The sequence below is a fragment of the Vulpes lagopus genome, chromosome 6 (genome assembly GCF_018345385.1).
Source record: "Vulpes lagopus strain Blue_001 chromosome 6, ASM1834538v1, whole genome shotgun sequence".
Lineage (NCBI taxonomy): Eukaryota > Metazoa > Chordata > Mammalia > Carnivora > Canidae > Vulpes > Vulpes lagopus.
Genome location: NC_054829.1, coordinates 27,200,782 through 27,226,196, shown reverse-complemented (window position 1 = coordinate 27,226,196; position 25,415 = coordinate 27,200,782). Strand labels below are relative to the sequence as shown.

Sequence of the window (25,415 nt, the reverse complement as noted above, 5' to 3'; positions counted from 1 at the left end):
TTGTCTACCACTCTGAACCTAACACATGATCTGGTGCAAAGGTAATGGCTCAACAGATAACACCGAAAAAAAAATTAGTGAAAATCCCAGGCTACCTGCAACAGCCAGCTGGGCTGGTACAGGAGCCTGGCTCCCCAGAGGGCAAGAAGGTCATTGCTAGGGGGAGGCCCCAACACAGGGAATGAGAATGACACTACCACCTTCTCACTTCTGATCCTCCCTGCCCGACACACTCATCACTAGATTAGGAGCCTATTCCACAGTCCATACTTGAATCTTGCTCGGGACCCAATGGATGCCACACAAACACTACAAAACCTGTAGAGAAGTAGGGTCAAGGGAATAAATGATGCCCTTCGTGACATCAGCTCTTCTCTCCTATGCCCAAAAAGAACATTCCAGTCCTGATACTAGCACTGTAAACTAGCAGTGCCAGACGATGGTCCCCAATGTACCTACTCCAGTTTCCTGAAAGGACCTGTCTCTGAATTAACCTCCTCTGCATGTTCTTTCCCTGAGAGCTGAGCCATGTCCTCTTCCAAAGCCCCCAGCCTATGGGTAGTGGCAGGGGCAGGAGCAGGATGGGGGTGGGGAAGCACTGCTTGACGGGAAATCAATGGGAACTTGAAGGTCATCCGGAGGGCGCTGTCTCCCCATCATGCACCTGCTGGGATGGGATTTGTGGTCCTGACCTCGCTTGGGGGCCTCTGCCCTCCTGTCAGAGTTGGTTAAAATCAGCCGGTAGAAGCAAACGCCCTGCAGACCAAATGATCTCCAGGCTGCCCTTCTAAGGGACATCAAGCCAAACAAAGAAGCACTGAGTCTCATTTAACCTGCCACTAGGTTGAGAGTCACCCCAATTTCTCTTGGCAGCCCTCTGAGAAAACTGCCTCAGGCCTGCTAGTTTTTGAGGCACATGCTTATAAACCTTTTAATAAGGACAAAACAAAGCCAGGATGACCAAGAGGCTGGTCATGTCACCAAACTTAAATTCTCCGGTAGAAAAGATCAACATATTCTGGGAAACAAAGAAGACCAAAACTAAAAGGTAAATGTACCCTAGAAATACCTAAATCTTCCCTTATAATCTCTACATCCTGGGATGAAGACAAAATATATCAGAGCCTCCATACTGCTGAAGGGAAGCCTATTTTTCTTGCCAACCCAACAATATAAGGGGACCTAACTGTATTTAAAATCTGACCCTCCTTCCCTCATGGACCTGTTCCCAAGTTCCCGTCCTCCCTCACTCCCTCCCTTCCCTCTATCCTACCTCATCAAGAGTCACTTGACATACAAGTCAGCCTGCATCTCCAAGCCAAGAATTGAAGATGAATCAGGTATAAAAACGAGGAAGAGACATCCTTGACGTATTTACAGAAGGGCAACAACAAGATGGTGGTAACAAAAACTGTGGCCTAGCCACCATTTACTGAGCACTTACTATGTGCACCAGGTGCTGTTCTAAGCACTTGACAGATTATTTCATTTCATCCTCATCCAGCCCCATCTTATTATTTCCCTCCGTTCCACAGATGAGGAAACGGAGGCACGCAGTGTCTTGCCCATGGTATCAGGTGGTGCTATGAAGCTATAAATCCAGGCAATTTCAGTCTGGAACCTTGCTCTCAGCCTCTCACAGGGGCACCACTGCCCCCTCACTGAGAGTTGAACCTCTCAAACTGGAATAACCTGAACAGCACTCCTTTTACTGGGAGTGGGGAGGGGGGCACCAGGTTTTTCTAAAAGCATCACCAATTTGCTGGGTGATCTCAGCCATTTCTCTTCTTGTGCCTCAGTTTCCCAAACTGCCAACCAGTTCCAGAGGTACTGTTAGTCACAGAGCCTGTCACAGAGCCACCTCTTAGTAACTCAAGAAGTAGGTTGGTTACGGAGCTGCCTGAAAAGATACCATCAGAGAAATACAAAACGTTATTATGTGGTTTAGAAACCAAATCTATCCCACAGGTGAACAAGGGGTAACGGGCTTTGAGAAGCCCTGTGGCTCTCTCTGAATGTTGACTGAAGGGACAAAAAGCAAAATGCCAGATTACCATAAGAATTCCAGGTGCTAGAGATTGTCTAATGCAAAGGGCTTGCTGTACTGCCAGGAAAACCAATAACCAGAGAGGTGAAGTAATTTCCTCTAGTCACACGGGGGCCAGGGCTTAGATTAGATCCTCGGCAGCCAGGCTCCTAGTCCCAGGATTTCTCCACTGTTTCCAGCAGGGGTCTGCAAATGACAGCCCTGGGGCCACATGTAGCCCCCACAGATTCCTACCAATAAAGTTTTATTGGAAGACAGCCACGTGCACTTATGTGCATATGGTCCGATCTCCTCTCAGGCGGCAACGGTGGCGTTGAGGAGTTCCAACAGTGATTGCGTGACCTGCAAAGCCTTCTGGACCTTTATGGAAAGTTTGCCAACTCCCGGTTTATAACCTAAGTCTCGAATGATGAAAAGACTCCACCCTTGGAATAAAAGAAAATAGCATGGGAGGCCAAGAGTCACAAAGCTCAAGCAGAGCATTTGACAATTATCCCAGCTTGGTACAACTTAATAAAAACCCATAAATATGGTTAATAATAAGGAAAACAAGCACGAGCTCACCCTACCTATTTAATAATTATTGTTAACTACAGCATGCAAAACTCATCACTGGAAATTACTTTTTTTTCTAGCCTCTCTCAAAAGCCCTTTCTCCTTAGAAGCCGCTGCTGGCCAATGAGCGAAGCAGGCTTCCCACAGTTGCAGAGGCCTCATCTCCTCCTGTGGAGTGAAAGTAGGGGCACTGAGATCACTGTCCCCTCCCTGAGTGCCCAAATCCTCCTTGACCCCTCTTTCCAAATAACACGATTATGAACCACCAGGCACAGATGAGGCTCTCGTCCAGGCTTCTCCTGCCTCCCATGCCTCCCTGCCTCCTTCATCCCTTCTCGCCTCTCCAGAAGCACTAGGCTTCCAGAAGCATCCCGGCCCTTGGCTGTTTGGGTGAGGACATTCTATCATGCCCTGGAGTGGAGGGATAGGGTTTGGTCCTGAGAGGCTCATGGGGAAATCAAGGCGGGACCTTGGGTCCTGGTCTAAGTTGGAATTTGGTCACTGTGTCTTCAGCAAGTCCATCAACCCCTCTGGACCCCAGGTTCCCCTCTGTCAAATGGAGAGAATCCTCTTCACATATACCAGACGATGGAAAATACAGAGTCGGAATGGACAGACAGGGCAAGCCAGCCAGGCAGCACCCAGGGTCCAATCTCACCAGGATTAGAACATCACCGGAACTGTGGAATTTGGAGAGGCTTATATTCAACAGCATTATCTGAGGCAGAGAACTTTGATATATTGGACACATTTTGCGTGGCCCAGGCCCAGCTTACACTGAGGTGCAAGCAATCAGTACTAACAACTCCTGCTTCCCCCCTCAAACGTGCCCTTGCTTGGCTGGTAACAGATAGGCTGTGTGGGGTCAGAGGGAGGTAAGAGCCCCTCCACCCTGAACACAGTCAGCGATGGCAATAAATAGGCTTGGAGGGAAATCACATCCAGTCTGGCCAAGAACTGGGGTGTTGGTCGGGGCCGAAACTGGACAACTCAGGACCAGAGAGGAAAGGCTGTTTCCAGTTGTCCCTCATCAGGCCTTCTGCCTTTTTCTATAGTTGTTAAACAAATACTTAGAGAACATGAGCCAAAGCATGAGCTCCCTACCAGGAGGCCCACAGGCTTGGAGAGAAGAGGGGGCTTCAGAAAGTTCTACGAGCAGGAGATGTGCCAACAGGTGCCCACTACCTGCCCACTGTGCTAAGCACCTGACCTCCCTTCTCTTCATCCCTGGGACCAGGTATGGTCCTGGCCCTTCCCAGAGCCTGACGCTGACCCAACAGCACTAGGTAAGGGCATTTCTGGGGACCTGGGCCCAAGGGAAGAAGCTTAGGGCTTCCTTCTGTTAGTCAAGACTCTTCCCCACAGGGGCTGCACCTCATCCACCAATCTCTGCTGAACTTCAGGGGTGCGGGGGGGTGTGCTGTGTTCTGGGACCTCCATCATTACGAGAGCCAAGAGGCAAGCAAAGAGAAGCGTCCCAAAGAGCCTGCTTGAGCAGTAGGCTGAGGTCTGTAGGGGAGGAGGGCCGGACGGGCAGCTGATTAGAGGAAAGGCAAGACAGAAGGAAGAGGAGGGGGATGGGGGGCGAGGAGGGGACAGGAGTCAATATTTGTGGAGGGGGGATGGCCTCCAGCACATGCCCCACAGCCATCAATATCTCTTCTGAGGACAGGTTATCTGGGCGATTTATGCTCTCTAATAATTACCTTGCAGAGGGTTCCACTTATCTTACCACAAGAATCTGCCAGTTGCCAGACACACAGGGTTCTGGTTAATTCTATCCACACTGCCATCCACCTCCACCTCGTCCTCCCAGCTCCCCAGCTCTTGTCCTCTGACCTCTAACCTCTCCTCCTCTCTCTGGCCTGGGGGACGTTGAGGGTAGAAGAGTCTCAACAACCTCCCTCAGAGTTCAGGGCCCCATAGGAGCTGACGGACGGGGGCAGGGGAACCTTCCTTCCCAACAAATATGAGAGGTAAGTTGAGGCTCGGCCCGGGAACATGCACACGGCTACAAAAGGCTACATCGGAAGGGCAGACACCGATTTGATTGTCCTTTCTTCACCTGCTGCCATCAGATCTGGTCCCGACAACCCTCCTGAGAGCCTTCCCTTCCCTCCTGCAGCCCTTTGATGATGACCCCACCAGTAATGGTCATCAGGCTTATTCAACGAGCATCAGATGCTGCCTGGTGAGACCGATCTCCATGAACACATGTCTCGACCCACTGTGAGCTCCTCACAGACAGAGTCCTTGGCTCACGGCTCCCCGGCACCAAGTCGACTCCTGAGCCTCAGCAGTGACAATACCACCAGGTGGCCCTTACCGTGGGCCAGCTTCCAGAGCGGTCCAAGTTCATTAGAAAGAAGAACACATGTCATCTTTGCAGCAACCCCATGAGAGAGACGCTTTTCCTATTCCCCCATGACACAGATGAGGACCCTGTGACAGCTGTGGTCATAGGCTCAGGGTCCCCGAGGGAGCGGCCAAGTCGAGGATTGAACCAGGCGTTCCCGTCTCAGAGTCTGGACTCTTCAACACTGTTCTGCACCGCCTGGCAGTAAAAGTCTACAGACCCGCTGGAACATTTTATATCATATCTACCCACTTATTTACGCCCTCCTGTTCTAAAAGAATAATTTGTGTTAAAGTAATAGTAACACCAGCCAATAACTAAGGATCCTCAGGCACGTATGGGTGCCAGTCACGGGCTAAGAAATCTCCACTTAGGGCAGCCCAGGTGGCTCAGCGGCTTAGTGCTGCCTTCAGCCCAGGGTGTGATCCTGGAGACCCTGGATAGAGTCCCACGTCAGGCTCCCTGCATGGAGCCTGCTTCTCCCTCTGTGTCTCTGCTTCTCTCTCTTTCTGTGTCTCTCATAAATAAATAAAATCTTAAAAAAAAAAAAAAGAAAGAAAGAAAATCCTGGAGACCCTGGATAGAGTCCCACGTCAGGCTCCCTGCATGGAGCCTGCTTCTCCCTCTGTGTCTCTGCTTCTCTCTCTTTCTGTGTCTCTCATAAATAAATAAAATCTTAAAAAAAAAAAAAAAGAAAAGAAAAGAAATCTCCACTTAGGGCGAGCCCAGGTGGCTCAGCGGCTTAGTGCTGCCTTCAGCCCAGGGTGTGATCCTGGAGACCCTGGATAGAGTCCCACGTCAGGCTCCCTGCATGGAGCATGCTTCTCCCTCTGTGTCTCTGCTTCTCTCTCTTTCTGTGTCTCTCATAAATAAATAAAATCTTAAAAAAAAAAAAAAAGAAAAGAAAAGAAATCTCCACTTAGGCAGCCCAGGTGGCTCAGCGGCTTAGTGCTGCCTTCAGCCCAGGGTGTGATCCTGGAGACCCTGGATAGAGTCCCACGTCAGGCTCCCTGCATGGAGCATGCTTCTCCCTCTGTGTCTCTGCTTCTCTCTCTTTCTGTGTCAGAAGAAAAGAAATCTCCACTTAGGGCATCTGAGTGGCTCAGTGGTTGAGCATCTGTCTTCAACTCCGGGCATGATCCCAGGGTCCTGGGATTGAATCCCACATCAGGTTCCCCGCAGGGAGCCTGCTTCTCCCTCTGCCTGTGTCTCTGCCTCTCTCTGTGTGTCTCTCATGAAAAAATAAATAAAACCTTGGAAGGAAGGAAGGAAGGAAGGAAGGAAGGAAGGAAGGAAGGAAGGAAGGGAGGGAGGGAGGGAGGGAGGGAGGGAGGGAGGGAGGGAGGGAGGGAGGGAGGGAGGGAGGGAATGAATCTCCACTCAATCCTCATGTCCACCCAAGAGGCTGCTGCTATCACCAGCTGGAAGCTCCGCTCCCCAAGCCACCTCTCTGCCCCAGAAACACCAGCCTGCCCTTCCTCCCGGCCTTGGTACCCGCAGGGCCCACACCAGGCACGCTCCTCATCTCTACAGGGCGGCTGCTTCTGCTCCTTGGGTCCTGCTCACTCCCACCTCCTCGAAGCCATCCCCAAACTCCTTCTCTCTAGCACTCCCTCTTTCTTTACCCACCCCCCTGATTAATGGTCTTTTTAGCACTTTGCCAAGTATCAAAAATTATTTTATTAACATTTACTTACTACCTGTCTTTCTACACAAGATACTTAAGCTCCCAGGACAAAGACTGGTCTAGTTGGTTCACCTCTGCATGGCCGGTGACGAAAAGTACATACCTGGTGTACAGTAGATGGAGAAATAATATCCCCACTGGGCCTCACACAATCCTCACGGCCTGCTCAGCCAGACCCTTTGTCTCATGGAAAGCCCTATCTTCGTTTACCGGGTTCCGGTGACCCCGGTGTTCTGTGGAGTACCTCAGTACTTCACTGCACCCCCCTAGGAGGTAGAACATATATCTTTAGCATTCCCACCTCACAGATGAGGAAACGGGCTTCGAGAGCTTGCACGGCTGGCCCAGGACCACACAGAAGTAGGGTAAAGTCAGTCCTCATTCTGGCAGCCTCCCTGAGTCCGTGATATTAATCATTCTGTCACGGAGCCTCTGGCCGGGTCCCCTGGGTGACTCAACTCTCTTCACCCACGTATCCCGAAATGTCCCTGGCCTTCCTCTCCCCGAGCCCTTGCTTCTCTGTGCCAACTCTCTTGCACTGGCCCTTCCAGGTTCTCTCCACCATTCTTCTCCCTGCGCTGTGCCCCCAGGAGCATGTCCTGGTCAGCCACCTGCCATCTGCCCTCTGCGGCTGGCAGCCTGGGCCAATGGCGAATGGCAGCAGCAGGCCGAGGGAGGGAGGAGAGCAAGATGGGGCATCTACTCCAGCCACCTGCTTGCTGGGTCTACTGAAGGTCACAGTTTCCATCAGGCAGCCCTCTCCACATAAGCTACCCTCTCCCCTTGACCTAGCCCCCGGGTACTGTGCCATCTTACCTCCGACGTTGCCCTGCCCCTGCTTTTATAAATAGCCATCTTATTAAGCTCGCCTCAGTTTACTCTGCTGGAATCTGCTGCTTTCTGCTGGCTCTCCAAATGCCACCTGGCCTCTCTGTCCCCTCCAGCGCCACCACCACCATCACTGCCCCCTGCCCCCTGTTCCCTGCAGCTGCCTCTGCCAGGCCCTTCTCCACAGCCTGGGGTGTTGGATCCTTCCAAGATCTATAAATAAATGTTGACTTGCTGGCTTGAAGGTTTGCCCTGGCAGCCTTTGCTCTTTGCCTGGGCCCCATCAGCCCCTTTACTAACCACTGAAGCAATACTGGGGAGAGAGGGGCACGTCAGGGCAGCCCCGCAAGTACACAACAAGCTGTCTGCCCATGACTAGAATGAAAACAGAGGTGATCAGGTCCAATGTGGGGCCCCCTTTGCTAGGATCAGGCTGGTCCTGTGCAGGGTGTTGGAGGACTTTATAGGCGATGTACTGCTGGCTCAGACAAAGCCAACATCACAGCTTTGATAACTTTAGCACAATCTGTCAAGCAACTGCTTGGTGGCAGGTACCGTACTCAACCACCATGGGTTAAGGAATCTAGCCAGTGGGGTCAGAGGTCAGAAGCACAACCATGAGTGTGCGGATGATTTAGTACCAAACCAACCTCACCCGCAAAATCCTTACTCCGGTATAGATCATCCCAGTGGTAGATGGAAGGTACTTATCCCCTTTGATTGAAGGGCCCTGGGATGCAAAGGTAGAGGTAGAGGACACAAAGGTAGAGTCTTACTTGGCTGGAACTTTTGAATATCCAAGACATGTGGAGAGGTGGTGTGTTGACGTGTCCTATTGCTGTGCAACAAATTACCACAAAGTTGGCTTAAAACCACCCAAATTTATTATCTTATGGTTCTGGAGATCAGAAGTCCAAAATGAGTTGCTTAGGACTAAAATCAAGGTTTTGACTAGGTTGCTTTGCTTCTGAAAGCTCTAGAGGAGAATGCATTTCATTTCCTTTTCCAGCTTCTAGAGGCTGCTTGCATTCATTGCTTTGTGGCTGCTTACCTCCACTGTATCACTTGGACTTCTGCTTCCATTGTCATATCACTGACTCTGACCCTCCTGCTTCCCTCTTAAAAGGACCCCTGGGATTACATTGGGCCCACCCACATAATCCAGGAGAATCTCCCCATCTCAAAGTCCTTCATTTAATCACATCTACAAAGTCCCTTTATACCCTATAAAGTGACATTTTTACAGATTCCAGGGATTAGGACCCAGACCTCTTTGAGGGGTCCCTATTCTGTCTACCAAAGCTGAGTGCTGCTGCAACTTGCACTTGTTACAGCAATGGTGAGGGGTGGTAGGATATGAGGTTGTGCCCTTAGCTCTAGAATACTGAAAATAGGAACGCCTGGGTGGCTCAGTACTTGAGCATCTGCCTTCAACTCAGGTCATGATCCTGAGGTCCTGGGATCGAGTCCCACACATCAGGCTCCCTGAGAGGAGCCTACTTCTCCCTCTGCCTGTGTCTCTGTGTCTCTCATGAAAAATGAATAAAATATTTTTAAAAAATAGAATACTGAAAATATCCTACTTTACAGCAAAAATCTAATTAAAGTATAAAATGTATGGTGCCTAAGAGACATGTCTGTGTGAGCTTCTATTTTCCCAGCAGAAGTACTAACTTTAAAGGATCCTTGTATCATGAGGAATAAAGAAAAAAAGAAAAGAAAAGCACCCAGAATCCTTCACTCCATGCCAGGCACACAGTTAGTGTTAACTAAGTTAGTTGCTTAGTAAACGGCAACGAAGGAGCTGCCCACTAGTTCTGTGAGCCCGTTGCTCTGGCTCTATCAGGCCCAGTGACTAAACAAACCAGCTTGACGCGAACTACTTATCAGTCAGCAAATACCAACAAAGCCCTGTCAGGTCCCAGGAATCAGAGGGGCCACTCAGTCCAATGTAAACTGACCCTTTCATGCTGAGGCCTGAGCTCTTCCTCCATAGACACCCAAAGATCTAGATTTACGATCAGAATTTCCTAGATCAGACATGGTCCAGATCTGAGTTTACTTTCTGCTGAAAGAAGACAAGTGTGAGAGCCCAGCAATCTTCCACAGACCCACAATGCGTTCCCCTACATGTCTTTCTCCTGCAAACAACGGTGTTATTTTAAATTGTGTTGTGCTCACTTTGGGCTCAGGGCTACAGTCAACAATCCCCAACATGAATCTTTTCACCCTCCCATTTCGTATATGGGCAAACTGAGGCAGGCACCAAAGGAACAGGGATTTTATCTTACAACAACATTGTGCGTCATTTGCTTTCATCACCAAAGTATCTCGGGTGAGGTTCAAAAAAAGAGAGAGGGTTTTAGAATTTGAATCTCAGATCTCCTGCTAAGTAGCTGTGTGACTGTGGGAAAATTGCATAACTTATCTGAGCATCCCTTTCTTTATCTGTAAAAGGAGACAGGAAAATCGGCCTCTCTCAACTGTTGCATGAATTAAATATCACATAAAACCCTTGGCATGCTGGATTTATGGAGCACTTACTATGTCTCAGGCACTATGCTAAGCATCGTGTGTATAGTAATTCATTTACTCATTACAACTCTGTGAAAATAGGTCTTATTATTTCTATTTTCCTGGAATGTAGGCCTCTGGAGGGTAGGGATAGTTTTTGTGTCTACAGCCTTTAACTCAAATACGCTGTGAATAGTAAATGCAATCTACAACACTGTTGCTGATAAAGAGTGGAGAGATCAGTGAGTCAGGCATCATTCTGGAAGGTTTTATAAAAGTGGAGTCTGATAGGTAGAATTAGAGGAAAGGATGGAAAGGGGGCAGATCTTCCCACTGGGGTAAGGTGAGGTAGAAAAGTGACAAGAGAAGTAAGGCATGTGGGAGACAGAACTACACAATGCGCTGGATAGGAGACAGCAAAACTTCTCTTGATCCGCTTTAAAATGGCCCTAATGAGGGCACCCAGGTGGCCCAGTCAGTTGAACATCTGCCTTCAGCTCAGGTCATGGTCTAGGGGTCCTGGGATCGAGCCCCACAAAAGGGTCCCTGCTCAGGGGGAGTCTGCTTCTCCCTCTCCATCTGCCCCTCCCCCCGCACATGCGCGTGCTCTCTCCCTCTCTCTCTCTCAAATAAAATCTTTTCCAAAAAATGCTCTTACCATATCTACATCTGTGAGATCTATATGAAAAGAAAATGGTCCTTCCCTACCAACCTCACTGGGTTGTTGTAGCAAGTGAGATAGGGTGTGAAGTTTCTTAGATGCTTTCCACCATCAGTGATTCTACTTCCCCAAGAAACAGAGTTTTTACATATTTATAGTTTCTAGTGTTTTTATCAACACGTCATTTTATAAGGTTCATTTGCCCCCCGTTTCCATCTTCCTTTTAGCCTTCTGCTCTCTGGTAGCTATTTTCAACAATAACAAAAATCCAAGGTAGGAAACAGTTAAAACCATCCTTGATGGTGAGGGGAAAACTGTTGCTCAACCCTCACAGTGCTGGTATTTCTGGCGCTAAGGATTGCACGTGACTGAGGTCAGGCCTGATCCGCCTGATTTGCTCTCTCGGACCAAAGTTCCAGTGGAGAACTCTGGGTCCCCACTAGGGCCACACCAGGGGCTGCCAGCTACAGGGAATAAAGCCTGGTCCCTCTCTCCCCCAGGTGGCTTCTGCCCAGGGTGGGAAGAGTCCTGAGCCTGAGTCAGCACTGCTGAAAGGGGGCCCCTCATCCTGGCAACTCCTCCTACCACAGTAGAACCCGGGTGGAAGTTCACAGAGTACTCTGACCACTTCAGGACCCTCTTGGGTTACTGTCCTTTCCCCAAACAACAAAAACTTTGAAAGTCCCAGTTCTGGAGTAAACATCAGTTTCCACAGATGCAAGCATCTCAGGAGTGTGCGGGAAGCAGTGCAAGGCCCACCCACGGCCCCCACCTCATTGCCCACCCAGCGCCGTGTTTTCCTCATCCTGTGGGCAACGGGAGCTGGCCGGACGTCAGGAGCGGCTGCCTCTCAAACTGGGATATAGGACAGAAAGGGGGGCAGGGGCGGCCCCAGTCATGCTCAAAATCCTGCATCTTGATTTACGGTGCAAATATAAGAATCCAGTCCTTCCATCAACCTGTCTCCTGCAACTTTAGAGAGAGGCTTCTGACCCAGGAGAAAACCGCCTCCCCAGGCCTTAGGGATTGGTTCAAGGGTTGCCTGCTTCTCCCTCTCCCTCTGCAGCTCCCCCTGCTTGTGCTCTCTCACTCTGTCTCAAATAAATAAATTTAAAAAAAAAAAATGTTTACCTGAAACTGCTGGGAGATAGCCACACCGCAAAGAGGCCAGTGCAAAGGAAAGCCGAAGCGAGAGGAAGGGGAGATGGAAGGAGTTCAGATAACCTCATAGAACTCCTCGGCCCAGGCCCAGGTGAAGCAGCTGCACTGCTGAACTCCCAGCTAGATGAGCCCATATCTTCCTCGCTGTGTGCTCCAGCCATTTGAGTTGGGTGTCTTGCCATTTGCAACCTTAAAAAGCCCTGCATATTCCGGAGCCTGATTTTACCAACAAATTCTGCACGAGGCTGAAGAAGAACCTGTCCCTCCCCATCCCAACACCTCTGGGCTGCTCAGATGCTCCCAAATGCTTTTGATAGAAAGATGAGTCACTGTGGTCATCAGGTGTCACCGATCGCCCCTGAGAGGGGGTCCAGCAGGGACTGTTATAGATGGCAGCTCAGTGAGCCTGCAGCTCACCCCAGTACTGACCATTCCTTCTTGTCTCGGGCATTTTCTTCATTTACTTTACCTGCCTGGCCCCTTGAAGTACATAAATTTCTCCTTCTCTTATAAATGGATGGATGAAAGGATAGGTGGAGAGATGGATCCGTTGACCCATCAATGGAAAAGCCAGTGGATGGTTGAGTGGATGGACAGACAAGCAGGTGGTTATGGATTTGCCCACTGAGCCTGCCTACACACAGGCACAACACACACACTAAAACCTCGAGTTGCTGCACTCAGGGGACCATTTGATAATATGGGAAAGAAAATAGCCACAGATGGACTTCTGTGTGGCTTTGGTCTCTGGGCAGCACTCATCCCACAGTTGTTCTCTTCTTTCCTGAGCCACAATCCCACCAACAGCACAGCACCAGGAGAAACCATTCCTGAATTCACAGGCAGCCACCTCAGAAAACCTGGCCTGAGGAGACAGCCTCTCCTCTGTCCCCAGCATCTACTTGGATCTGGATGCCAGCCACAGAAAGACCTACAGAGAAGGCAGGCACCATTTTGGCGCCTAGACTAGGGGTAATCATTGACAGTGGCCACAAACACATCTATGAGGCTCTTGCCTTGAAACAAGGAAGTGAGGGGTTTGGGGTAGCCAAGGAGATGCACCAGGTGGCTCAAAGGATGGAGGGGAGAAGAAAAAAAAAAAAAACAGAAAGATGATGACAATGGAGCTCAGAGCCAAGACAAGGCCTCGTCCTTGGACCACCCCGCTGGAGGCCTCAGCCACGACTTCAGGGAGCTGGTTGGCGATTCACATGAAACCACACCGTGGACTATTGATTGTGGTCATGTATGCTCACAGTCTAGGCAACAGCTTGCTTCGGAAACTACGCAGTGTTCCCTGTGAAGCATATTCCCCTTTGTGAAGTCGTCACAAAGTTCTGAGCAAAAGAATCCCTCTTTTTCCTGGGTCAGACCAAGAAAGCAGCACTCAGCTGAGTGGCACCTGGCCAAGACCTGTTCACGCTGGGCATGTCACCCCAAACGTGAGGTACGAAACACAAAATGGGAGGGCTCTGCATCTCGTCTATCCTTACAGCCAGGAAATGAAAGCATAGAAGGGTGGGAGAAAACAGAGCTGCACACAGAAATATTCCCACAGGCGTAGAAGAAGGGTAGTTGCTGAGTGGGGAGAAGTACTAGCTTTCTCAGGAGTCATCCTTCACGGTGGATACCATCCCTGCCAGGCACCCATCTTTCAGGTGACCTGGTCCCAGAGCCCAGGAAACACAAGTGTGGGATGAGCCATGGAAAAGAGACTCCCATTGAGGAGCAAAAGAGGTACCAACAAATGTTCAGTACCAGGAAGCAAATGCTCCCTCACCTGCTGCTAACAGGAACAGCTGGGTGTGCAGGACTGTCATCAGCCCCTGGAACACTACACAAGACTGACACGTTATCTCTACCCTCAACAGGTTTATCTTTGAGAGAGGCAACCAGACCGATAAGGGTATAGCCGTTGTAAACTGTATACAACCTGGATTCTCCGTCCTGCTTTGTGCCTGAAGCCTGCCACTAAGTTTTCTGGGCTTCGGTTTCCTTATCTGTAAACTGAGACCCCTCACAGCTCAGAAGTTGTGTGAGTTCCTGGATGTCAGATTAGCTGATCTTCAAGGGGTCACCCGTGTTCAGACACTAGGCCTTGGGAGACTCATGTGGATATTAATGTTCAGAATCAGCTCCTGGGAGTGAGAGCAAGGATGCTGACCCCTCAGTCTTTCATGGCACCACACACACCTCGAGGCACATGCACCCAAGCAGCCCAAGACTGAGACACCCTTTTGATTGTCCCTGACTATGTGTATTTTCAGCCCTGGGTGTTTGTTTTAACTTACAGGAGGAAAGAATCTGGATTCTTTTAAAATATATACAAAGGGAATGCATTTGTTTATTTTGCAGAATGTACTTTCAGATACAACTGGTGAGGAGCAAAGCTACAGACCATCCTTTTCTCTTGGCTCATGTGAGGGCTAGGCCTCCGTGGTGATTTCTCCAAAGACCACAAATGGCCAGGATCTTCCATCTCCCATCTCTTGACCTGTCTCAGTTTGATCACCTGGTCAGCCACAACTGTCACATTATTCTTCAGGACCTCAGTGTTCCAGTGACCTCATCTTGCCATCATCATCCCCATGGAGGTGCAGGGTCCCTGCCCACTGCCCACCTTTCCATCTGCCCCACATGGCAAGGTCACCAGGTAAAATTAGGAATACCAGTTAAATTTGAGTGTTAGATTAAGAACATAACATTTTTTGTATAACATTTTCCTTTCCAGGCAGCCAAACTTAGGCAGGTTCCTTCCAAGGATAGAAAAATTCTCTCCTTCTAAGCTTATGGTCCCAGAACCCCAGCCCAGTGGCCCTTGTGTCCCTTGGCTTCACTAAAGTCTGCCTTTGCCACTTTCAGGGTGAACTGTGAAGGCCACAGTTTCCAAGTCTCATGGTAACACAGGTAGCTCCCATTCGGATGCCAATGGTGCTTGGTCAAAAACCTGCTTACGGCTGGATTCAAATACATGTCTACACAGAGCTACCAGCCCAGGGCAGAAGGTGAAAGGAGGAGCAAGGAAGGAAGGAGAGAAATGCAAGATAGGTACTGCCATAAAAGTTTCTAGGGGAGATCTCAGTCTGAGAGATCTCACTTTAAAAAAAAAAAATTGGGTGCCTGGGTGGCTGATGGTTGAATCTGCCTTTGGCTCAGATCATGGCCTCAGGGTCCTGGGATCAGGCCCTGCCTCGGGCTCCCTACTCCATGGGGAGCCTGCTTCTCCATCTTCCTCTGCTCCTTGCCCCCACTCGTTCTCTCTCTGTCTCTCGCAAATAAATAAATAAAATCTTTTAAAAAAAAAATGTGTCACCTGGCAATGGTTACCACATGGGCCATGAACTTCTAGTTCTAATTTCTGGCTATAGCTCTGGATTCCATAAGGGCCAAGCAGGTCTACAACACCTTGCAGAGGTGGGCACCTGGAGTGGAAGTGCCACGAGGGCAGGGCTGGTGCCTTTTTTCTCTCATTACCATACACCCACCACCTAGTCTGGGACCTAAGCCTCAGGGTGAGCACACAATGAGCCTCTGTTGAACACATGAATGAATGTCTACGGTATCCAATATGTCCCCAAAAAGTATCATGAACTTTGTAGTGCAAAGGGCTCTGAACAACTCAAATGAGAAACACAAACATGTCCAGTGATAAGGGCTGGCCTGAATGACCTCTGAGGTCATCTGCAATGCCACGAGCCCTGGAGCCTGTCCTACTCGGGCAAGTAACTTCCCTGAAAGAATGCTAAACACTTTCTTCCTCGCCTCAGCTCAGCAGCCATAGTTGAAGTCTTCGGACTGTGCCCAGCACTGTGTGATCCTCCAGGAGGTAAGTGTACACGGAAGCCCAAACTGGGAATATGGGAAGGAACACAGGGATGAACAACTAGGGGATTAGCGCCTAGGTGAGTAGGGACCCAAAGAAAAAAACAAGAGAAATAATTTAAGATGCAGCACAGCCGTCCAGGACGCACACACTCATACAAACACAAAGATCCTCCTTCCAGATCCACACTGCACCCCCCCACCCAACCCATTCCATCATTCTATGACAATGCTGCCTTGTGGAACAGAACAATAGGTACATTATGCCAACCTATAATTATCCTAGGAGAAGCGATAGTGAAGTCAAGGCATTACATGAAAGTTGGGATACTGGATACAATCCCATAAAAACAATAACAAAACAACAACAATCCACAAAATCCCTAATTTAAATAAAGGCTAAAAGCTGCCCAGAGCCAGTACCCTTTCACATTTTCTATGAGGATGGGATTTTTTTTTTCTTTTCACTTGATTATTTAAGCACAAGGCCTTCTTTCACAGGAATTGGTAGAGTATTGGGGGCAGGGGTTGGGAAGCTGTATTTTTTTTTTTCAATAAGGAAACAGAGAGTAAAGGAAGTGGAGGTCATGAGACAGTGCCAAGGCCACGGTGTGACCCCCAAGCCATCCTCAAAGGTAGCCAGCCAAGTCTGAGTCCACTCAGTGAGTCCAGTTCCAGTCACAGAAATTCCTTTCCACCACACCAACAGAACCCATGTCCAGGGACGTCCGTGTAAAACACACAGAACCCTGGGTGGTATCCTGGAAAAGACAGTGACCAAAAAAATAATCTGAATATCTGAGTTCCTATCTCTGCTGTAACTAGCTGCTTCTGTGGTTTAGTCAAGGACTGTGCTCCATCTCTGCCACAGGTAAGCCATGGAGCCAGCAACTGAGGAAAATCACAAAGAGTCACTTTCCCCTCCGAGACTCAGTTTCCTCAGATGCAAAATGCACACTCACACATGCACACTCTCACACATGCCCTCACAAACCGCACGCTTCTGAACTCAAGGCCCTGGCGTGGGGCCGCACTGATGGAAGGCCATCTCCACGGGCCATCACTGAGGAAGGAGAGAGCCTGCCGCTTCTAAAACAGAGATGAAGCTGGAACTCTCCAAGCAAAGGAGCAGAAGCTGCCTGCCAGGGGCACGCAGGGTCATCTTTGTGTGTCCTGGTAAAAAGCAAGGGTGTGGAAAATCGATGGTTTATTTTTCAAGCACATCTCTAGTTTCTAAGCAAAGGTCTCTCTCCTCTTTCAAGGGGAGCCCTCCTCCTCCTGAACCACAGTCCCACGCGCTCTGCCTCTCGTGGACCCAGTCAGCTCTCCTTCCCTCAAAGGCCTCCCTTCTTTCACCTTCTCCACACACTAACTAGGGACTGCACAAGAATGCCATCAATTGTCAAAGGGCCCTTCTAGCAACGATCCAACCTCATTCCTTAAATTTCCTGAAAAGCTCCTCAAAGGTATAATATTCTCATCTGTCCATTCCCTTTAGAAGCCATTAACCAGGGGCACCTGGGCAGCTCAGTCCGCGAAGCATCTGACTCTTGATTTCAGCTCAGGTCATGATCTCAGGGTCCTCACTGGGCTGTGTTGGGCTCCACACAGCTTAGGATTCTCTCTCTCCCTTGGCCTCTGCCTCCCTAACCCCTGCTCTCTCTCATTCTCTCTCCCTCTCTCTCTCTCTCTCCTCTCTGTCGATCTCTCTCAAATAAATCTTTAAAAAAAAAAAAAAAAGAAACCATTAACCATCCTTCCTCAGAAGCCACTGTTTCATACTAACTTCCTCCTTTTCCTAACAAATCCAAAGGCCACTTCTTGGTCATCCACTGCTTGGCCAACATTTGATGGTATTGGTTGGCCATGTATTCTTTGAAACTCTCAGAACCTTGATTCTACTCATTTGTTTAGTTCTGTCAATGAACCTTCCCTCCATCCTGTGCTGGGTGGTGGGACAGGGCAATGACATGAGCCAGTCCTGATCTTTTACTCATCTCTCCACATCTACTACTATGGCTTGCCCTACGTCAGCCAAAGGGCTTTAAAGGACTTAACAAAGTCCAGTCCTGCAAACTTTGGAAAAACATTTTACACTGTAATGATTTTTCTCCTGGAAAACAAGAGAGCCTACTCTTGCAACTGACGCTATTCTGGAAGTGTGCAAAACCTGTGATAGAAGCACCACCAAACGACTCCTGAAATGTGGCATGATTTTGTGTGTCACTCTTCCCCAAGGCCTCTGCTCACTGTCCCCTCTCCCTGAGAGCTTTGCTGTGGACCTTATCACAGAGTTAACTGTCTCGGTCTCTAAGCTGTGACCATGGAAAGCTCTAAAAAGGACATGGAGTAGACTGGTCTCTCTTTCATCCCCATAACTGCCCAATGCTTAAATGTTTGTTGAAATGCAGCAAGAGCAAGGAGAAATTCAGCACCAAATCTCACATCTACACCATTCCACAGGATGCTCTGCACCTTTGGGAAATTGTCCCGGTTTATTTCTGGTCTGTCCTGTGGGCCTGGAGGGCTTGCCTACCTACAGGGTTGGGCTGGGGGGTGAGTTTTCTCTGACCTTGGGCATTGCGGAAGCCACCATCACACCACACTGAAATGTCCAAGCAGGACCCTGAAGCCAACACTCCACCTACTCAGGATACAAAGTTAATGAGTGTGTGTCACTTAGTAATTCTGTAATTGTCTTCCTTCCTTGCTGCATGCCCTTGGGCAAGCTCCTTATGTTATTTATCCCTGCTTTCTCATCAATAAAATAAAGACTATGCGTCTCCTAGGATTGTTAGGAGGATTTGACAAGCACTAGGGGAAGTGCCTAGGCTGTGCTTACTAAGGTAGCAGAGCCTTGATAAATATTTCATTATTGTTACCATTATTATTGTTATTGACAGGTTAGAAAAGGTGCATGATCTTGACCCCAGTATAACTTAGATACCTTTTTTTTTTTTTTTTAAGATTTTATTGATTCATGAGAGACACAGAGAGAGGAGCAAAGACGGCTCCCTGCAAGGAGCCCAATGTGGGACTCAATCCCAGGACCCCAGGATCACAACCTGAGCCAAAGGCAAACACTCAAACACTGAGCCACCCAGGTGCCCCCGATACTGCCCTTTTGAATGGCCTAGTTTAGACCCAACGGCCTTTCGGCAATGCCTCAGAAAAAAAAAAAAAAAAACACTACACTTTCAGCCTTTTAAAAAGTACAAGGTAACATGAGAAACAGAAACTTCTCCCTCCCTTCCTGAGGTCACTCCACCCTAACCTCAGCGAGGGGAAAAGATAAGCTCAGACATGGGGTTAGGGATCCTGGTGGGGGTTAGGCATGGGGTAAAGTCTGGGAAGGGGGAAGGACCGAAGTTGGATAGAGGGTCCTGAAGCAGGGAGGTCGAAAATGGAGTAAAGGTCAACACTGGAGGTTGCGCAAGTGAGGAGAAATTTAGGACCATCTGATTGATGCTCATGTTGATCATTTTCACTTTTCATCCCCGCCCCCCACTACGGCGTCAAAACGCCCCACTTTATGAAGGTGGGAGGGAAGGAGGGAAAGAAAGAAGAAACCTGAACTAAGTGAACGTTTTTAAACCAACAAGACATTTTGATTCAAAGAGTAAGTCACTACACTGGTCAAATCCCCTGGTCCTTTTCCACAAGCGGGGCTCACAAGCAGGACTGACAAGAAGGTTCTAGTAACTGGCTCAGCCTGCAGGATATAAAATGCTGGGTGAATTTTGCATTCCAAGGACAGAAGTTTTCCAAATTAAAATTTTAAGAGTGTATGAAAATAGTTCACCATTTACTTTTAGGATGAGGGATCATGTAGACTGTCAGTCTAAAAATCCAAGCTAGCATTTTCAGGGATGCTGTCTATCGTGAGGGTGGATGGGGGGCAGGGGGGGATGGCTTGTTGATTCTGTCCAGATCCCTGAGATCTTGGACCCAGAAAGAGAGAAGGGTCTGAATAACTTCTCCCACCAGGAAACCAGCCAGAGGTCTCTGAGCTTATAAGATGAACATTTCAAAAGCCATGACTTAAATTTTAATACTCTTGGGAGCTCAGGAATAAGCCTGTTGATTTAAGTTCTAGCCCCAGCTACAGCACCTACTTGCTATGCAAACTCAGGAAAGTGATCTCCCCTCTCTGAGCCTCTGTTTGCTCCCCTGGTCCTTCTGGACAAGCTTAACTTAGCACTGCCTTTCAGCTCTAATATTAATTCCATCAAGAAATGTTTACCGAGGGGCACCTGGGTGTCTCAGTGGTTGAGCATCTGCCTTTGGCTCAGGGTGTGATCCTGGGGTCCTGGGATTGAGTCCCACATCAGGCTCCCCGCAAGGAGCCTGCTTCTCCCTCTGCCTGTGTTTCTGTCTCTCTCTGTGTGTCTCTCATGAATAAAAAAGGAAAGGAAAGGAAAGGAAAGGAAAGGAAAGGAAAGGAAAGGAAAGGAAAGGAAAGGAAAGGAAAGGAAAGGAAAGGAAAGGAAAGGAAAGGAAAGGAAAAAGGAAGAAAATAAATGTTCACAGAGTACCTACTACATGCCAGACACCCTTCTAGACAGCAGCCATAGAGCGGGTTCCGGCCTTCGTAGGGCCAACATTCTCACCCTGATATCCTATGGCTCCTAAGAGGCTGTGAAGACTACACCCTGCAAGATGCACTTACATATCTCAGCCAGGGCTCCAGGAGATCAGACTTAAAGCTAATAGGTGATCAAGCCATTGCTGCCATAAACAGGACAACAGAACTTCTCCCTTCAGCTTTTTTATCTTAAGTTACTGGAATGTACAGGAAAGTGAAGAGCATGAGGTAGACAGAATGTATGCAGAGGAAGACAAAGTAGGGAGAAAGGAAGTGTGGCTCTAGACGGAGGCCCCATATTCCACTGGGCTCACACTAAGATTTCACTTGGAAATACTGACTCCCTTTCAGTCGATTCAGGGAACCTGAACTGAACATCATTACCCAACAGGGCTCAGTCCTGCCCAGGATGGCCCTGGCCACTGCCTGACACCAGTCCTGCTTCCTCCTACAAGGACCTTGGGCAGAGCACAGCAGGGACGGACCTGGGATCCACAGGTAAGAAGCCACAGGTCAACGCGGCCCACACGAGCCACCCTCTCCCAACCCACATGCAACCCAGTTGCACCACCTCCCCTGGAGCTTTTGGGACTCTCTATACCAGGGAGAAAAGGGGAGCATGGGGAGGCTGTGTAAAGGCAGGCTGCCCCACGTTTCAGAGCCCCATGTGGGGGATGAGGCAGGTTGTCAGCCTGTGGGGGAACCAGGGGAGAAGGCACTGGGGAAGTAGGGAGTGTGCAAGAGTCATGGTGGGGCATGCTCCTTGGGGATGTGGATGCCCTGTGCCATTCCACTCTCTTGTGGTTCAGTGGACAGCAGGAGCCTGACGTGCCCCTCCACAATCCAAGTAATGCTGACCCAAGCAACCTCCCCCTATCCTCAGAGGCACCCCAAGTGGAGAGAAAAGAATTTAAGGTTCCAGAGAGGGGTGTGAAGTCCCTCACTAGCTGAGTGACTTGGAGCATTTACATTTTATTTCCTTTCAAAACCTCAACTGTCCATCTAGAAAATGAGGATAATGCAAATGAGTACCTGCTTCTTCGGATTAGTGGGAGGAACAAGAGAGAAGAGTGGAAGGCACCCAGCATTGAGCCTGCTGCGCAGGAAGATTCGGTAGGCTCCTTATTATTCGGGGACAGCTCTTCTAAATGCCTTCTTCCACACCAGCCCCTTCCTAAATTGCAGCTCGTCCTGGGGAGGATGTGAATGATGCCAAAGGACAGCAGTGAAGCCTCCACCAAAGAAGGCAGGGCTGCCAAGGCCTCCCCGCGCTCCTTGTGACCAGCGCCAACGCTGTGGTCCAGGAACACACTCGGTGTGGATCCCACCACCTCAGAACACGTTTGCTGACATGCAAGCACCCAGGATGAAGAGGGGTGCACTTCCCACCAGGGACACAGTCTGGAGGAGACCGTGGTATAGGACACAAAGGATGGCAAGGGAGGAAGGAAGATGAAGAGAAGGTGAACCGTATTCACCCCAGGGGGGTCTTGTATCAGCAGCTGTGTCCCCACATTTCAGAGTTGTTAAAGGAGGTGGGTCATGCATATATGGGGTGAGTGGCTGGAAGAGAGGGCCATGAAAGGGAAGGAGGTATGAAGAGTAAGAATGTGTACTACGTTGGAGCCTAAAACACACATGGAGCAACTCTGCTTCACAGGAGCTACTCTGAAGGGAAAAAAAAACAGGGCAGCCCGGGCGGCTCCGTGGTTTAGCGCTGCCCGCAGCCCAGGGCCTGATCCTGGAGACCTGGGATCGAGTCCCGCGTTGGGCTCCCTGCATGGAGACTGCTTCTGCCTCTGTCTCTCATGAATAAATAAATAAGACCTTTAAATAAATATTTTTTTAAAAAAGAAGGGGAAAAAAATTACCTCTAGGAACAAAGATCTCCACCCCCCCTGCAAATCCAGGAACGGTGGTAGAAAACGGGATCTCTCACCCAGCAACCACCTACATCTGCATCAGAAGAACTCTTTTCCCAGCAAGGCATGGTCTACCGCCTTGGCCTTCCTTGCCCTGGAGCTGGCTCCTGGGCTCAGAAGAGCCCTCCCCACTGTATTTGAAAAGAGGACCTCTGCACATGGGATTCATTACAGTGAAGTTGTTCAGGTGGGCCCTCATTGAATATGACTGGTGTCCTGACGGGAAAGGGAAATTTGGACCCAGAGGTATGTATCCAGGGAGAACACCATGTGAAGATAAGGTAGGGCAGGGGGCGACACTTCTAAAAGCCAGGGAACTCTGGAAACTGCCAGCAAACCACCAAAGGCAAAGAAGAGGCTCAGCACAAATCGCCGCCCCCCACCCCCATAGCCCTCAGAAAGAAGCAACCCGGGGCACCTGGGACGCTCAGTGGTTGAGCGTCTGCCTTTGGCTCAGGTGGTGATCCCAGAGTCCTGGGATCAAGTCCCACATCAGGCTCCCTGGAGGGAGCTTGATTCTCCCTCTGCCTCTGTCTCTGCCTCTCTCTCTCTGTCTCTCATGAATAAATAAATAAATAAATAAATAAATAAATAAATAAATAAATATTTTTTTAAAAAAGAAGAAGAAGAAGAAGCAGCTGCAGCAGCCCTGCAAGCACCTTGATTCTGACTTCCAGTCTCCAGCACAGAGGCAATACATTCCTGTTATTTAAACCACCCAGTCTGTACTTTGTTACAGCCACCCTAACAATCCGATACACCCACAGCCTTACTTGTCTTTGCCACATGGATCACCAATGTGGAAAATCAGAAACTTCCAGAAAGTCATCATATTTACTTTTCTAACCCACAAACCAGACATCACTGAGGAACTCAAAGATCAACTAAATGTAGTCCTCCAGGGCACAGGTACACAAATGTTTGTCACTTTACAGTTTACAAAACACTTCCACAGGCATAGCCTCTTGTCCGTTCCCTAACTTCGTGTAGGGGGTGGACCACAGAATTCCCATTCTGCAGATGAGGATGGTAAGTTCTAGAGAGGTGGCCACTTGCCTCGGAGCGCTCAGTCACTAAGAGCAGGCAACTCCTGTGGCAAGGTCTTCCGAGTCCAGGAAGATGTCTGGTGGGCTTGCTTTCTTTTCTAGGGGTCTTGAATCCTCTTGCCTCTTCCACAAGTAGAAGCCCCTGCACTGAGGTGATTGGAAAGAAGTTTCGAGTATCCAAGATCTGTTCCAAGAAAGCTCCAGAAGGCAAAAAGGGAGGCCGGCCAGGGAGAAGAGAGACTGGCGCCCTCCACCCTCTTTTCTCACTGTCCCCACCACCCTCCTGGCCTCCTCCTCCTCCTCACACCCACCCCCAGGCCCCTGACCACTTCTATCTCCCAGGCAGGCCAGGTTCCTGGTAACGGTGCCACCCAGTGTTGTCAAAATAGCAAGCAGCTGGAAAGAATTCCGGAACAAAATCTCTGTGCCTCTGCAGCCTTCTAAATGACTACAACTGTGGCAGTTAAACCTGCTAATGTGCTAAGCATTTTCTGGCAGGGCCAGGAGGCAGGGCTGGTGTGGTGGTAGCTGGGAGGGGCTTGCGGGCATCATCCTGGGCAAAGTAAGTTCCCGAAGGAGGTGGAGGCAAGGAGAACCAACCCAGAACACTTCCCATGAAGTCACAGAGAGCCACCCGAGCTGCACTTGAGGATTCCTGGAGCACTGCTGGCCTGGTGGGCAGCGCTGGCCGGGCATCGAGGCCTTCCAGGCAGGAGAAGGGAACTCCCAGGCAGTGTGGGAGGAGGCACTTCTAGAATGCAGGTGACAATGGATATTTTTTCTGCTAATGCAGAGCACTGTATAATGCTGTCCATAAGGCTAGGCAGCCAGGGCCTGGCCCTATCTCTGTTTGCTTCTGAGTTGGCAGAGGCAGGGCCCATGGTGACCAAACAAAGGACAAGTCGCCAAATCCCGAGAGGCATGCAGGCAAGAAGGCCTGAGAGGGGTCTGAGTACAAGGGTATGTGGAGTATCCCGGGGACTGGAACCAAGGTGGGGGGGGGGGGGGGCACGAGAACTTTCCTCCAGGATGCCTCTGATTTCCCAGACACACGTACAGCATGAGCTTCTCCAGGGTATCCTTGTTTTCAGGGGCTCTTTTGAAAATGGTTCAAAATAGGAGACCAGGAAGGGGAACAAACCCCCAAATCTGGGATCTCAGTGAGGTCCCAGTGTTTCTTCCTCCATGATGTCCTCCACTCTCCACTTCCTGGAGAAATCAGGGGGGTCTGAGAGAGTGAAGAGGGGAGGTTGGCGGCCAAAACTCAGCTCCGGGGAAGAATTCTTATTCCTTCCAGAGCCATGTGGCGATAGGAAATGGGGTGAGTGACAAAGCGGGTGCCACCCAGGTGAGGGAGAGGTGGGGTCGTTCTGGGAACATATAAGCCAGTAAAACCCTGACACGATTCAATCTGGAGGGGAAAAATCCCAGCTGATAGAAACTGCTGAGAGCTTGCAGCTTTTAAAGCCCTTCTAGCAAAAGGATCTTTGGAAGCTTTGCAAACCCTGACCACGCAGCCAGCCGGTCAGCCACAGCCCAGCCCACAGCGCCGAGAGTGTTTTTGCTAAATCAGAACTAACCCACTCACAGATATCTAGTCCCGTCCTTCCCCTGGCTCCCATTCCTCTCTGGGTGCTGCTTTCCTCAGAAATTACGTTTTCCCAGAGCAGAGGGGAGAATGCTGCTGGGGCCCCAGCAGGCTGGCCAGCAACCTTGGCCCCACGGCTTCCGAGGCTGACCCTGGGCAAGGCATTTCACCTTTACGAGTCTCATTTTTTAATCTGCAGAAGTGGCAAGATGGAAGCTGCAGGTGTGGAGTTGGTGGGAAGAGTGATGAGATCATGTGTTCAGGGGGCCAAGCACAGGTGGGGGAGGGGCGGCTCCCTGAGGCCTGGCCCCCTTCCTTCCCACCTTCCTCTCTGGCCCTCCGCACCACATTCAATGTGAGGAGGATATAGATCAGTAGGAGTTTAGGTTAAAAGTTGGGGAGACAAAGGCATGCTTGTATAAAACAAGTACGAGTTTAACAGAAGCCCTTCTAACCCAGAACATCATTCCTCGTCCCTCACTTCCCCCCTCCCCCCACTTCCCCCACCTCCACCAGCTGGTAGTCTCTTAGCTGCTAGACTTATTTTAGCAGGGTCACTATGTCATACAACTCTAGGTGAGTGCCATCCGTGTTCTATTCCCTGTGCTCTGAAGGGAGCCCCATTCAATAGACCAGCATTTGA

General features: G+C 49.7%; 1 protein-coding gene across 8 annotated transcripts in view; it reads right to left on the bottom strand.

The window, feature by feature from the left end:
- The window catches only part of DPF3 (double PHD fingers 3), a 257,146-nt gene that overhangs the window by 165,289 nt on the left and 66,442 nt on the right, over nucleotides 1-25,415 (bottom strand). The window contains exons 1-2 of one of the 8 annotated variants that reach the window (XM_041758215.1): nucleotides 7,462-7,583; nucleotides 6,749-6,911 (exon numbers count right to left, since the gene is read on the bottom strand). The exons of 5 other annotated variants lie outside the window; for them this stretch is intronic. The gene's annotated coding sequence lies outside the window, so the exon portion shown is untranslated. Of the gene's footprint in view, nucleotides 1-6,748; nucleotides 7,367-7,461; nucleotides 7,595-25,415 lie in introns of those variants that run through there. 2 more of the 8 variants (XM_041758216.1, XM_041758217.1) reach the window with 2 other exon arrangements.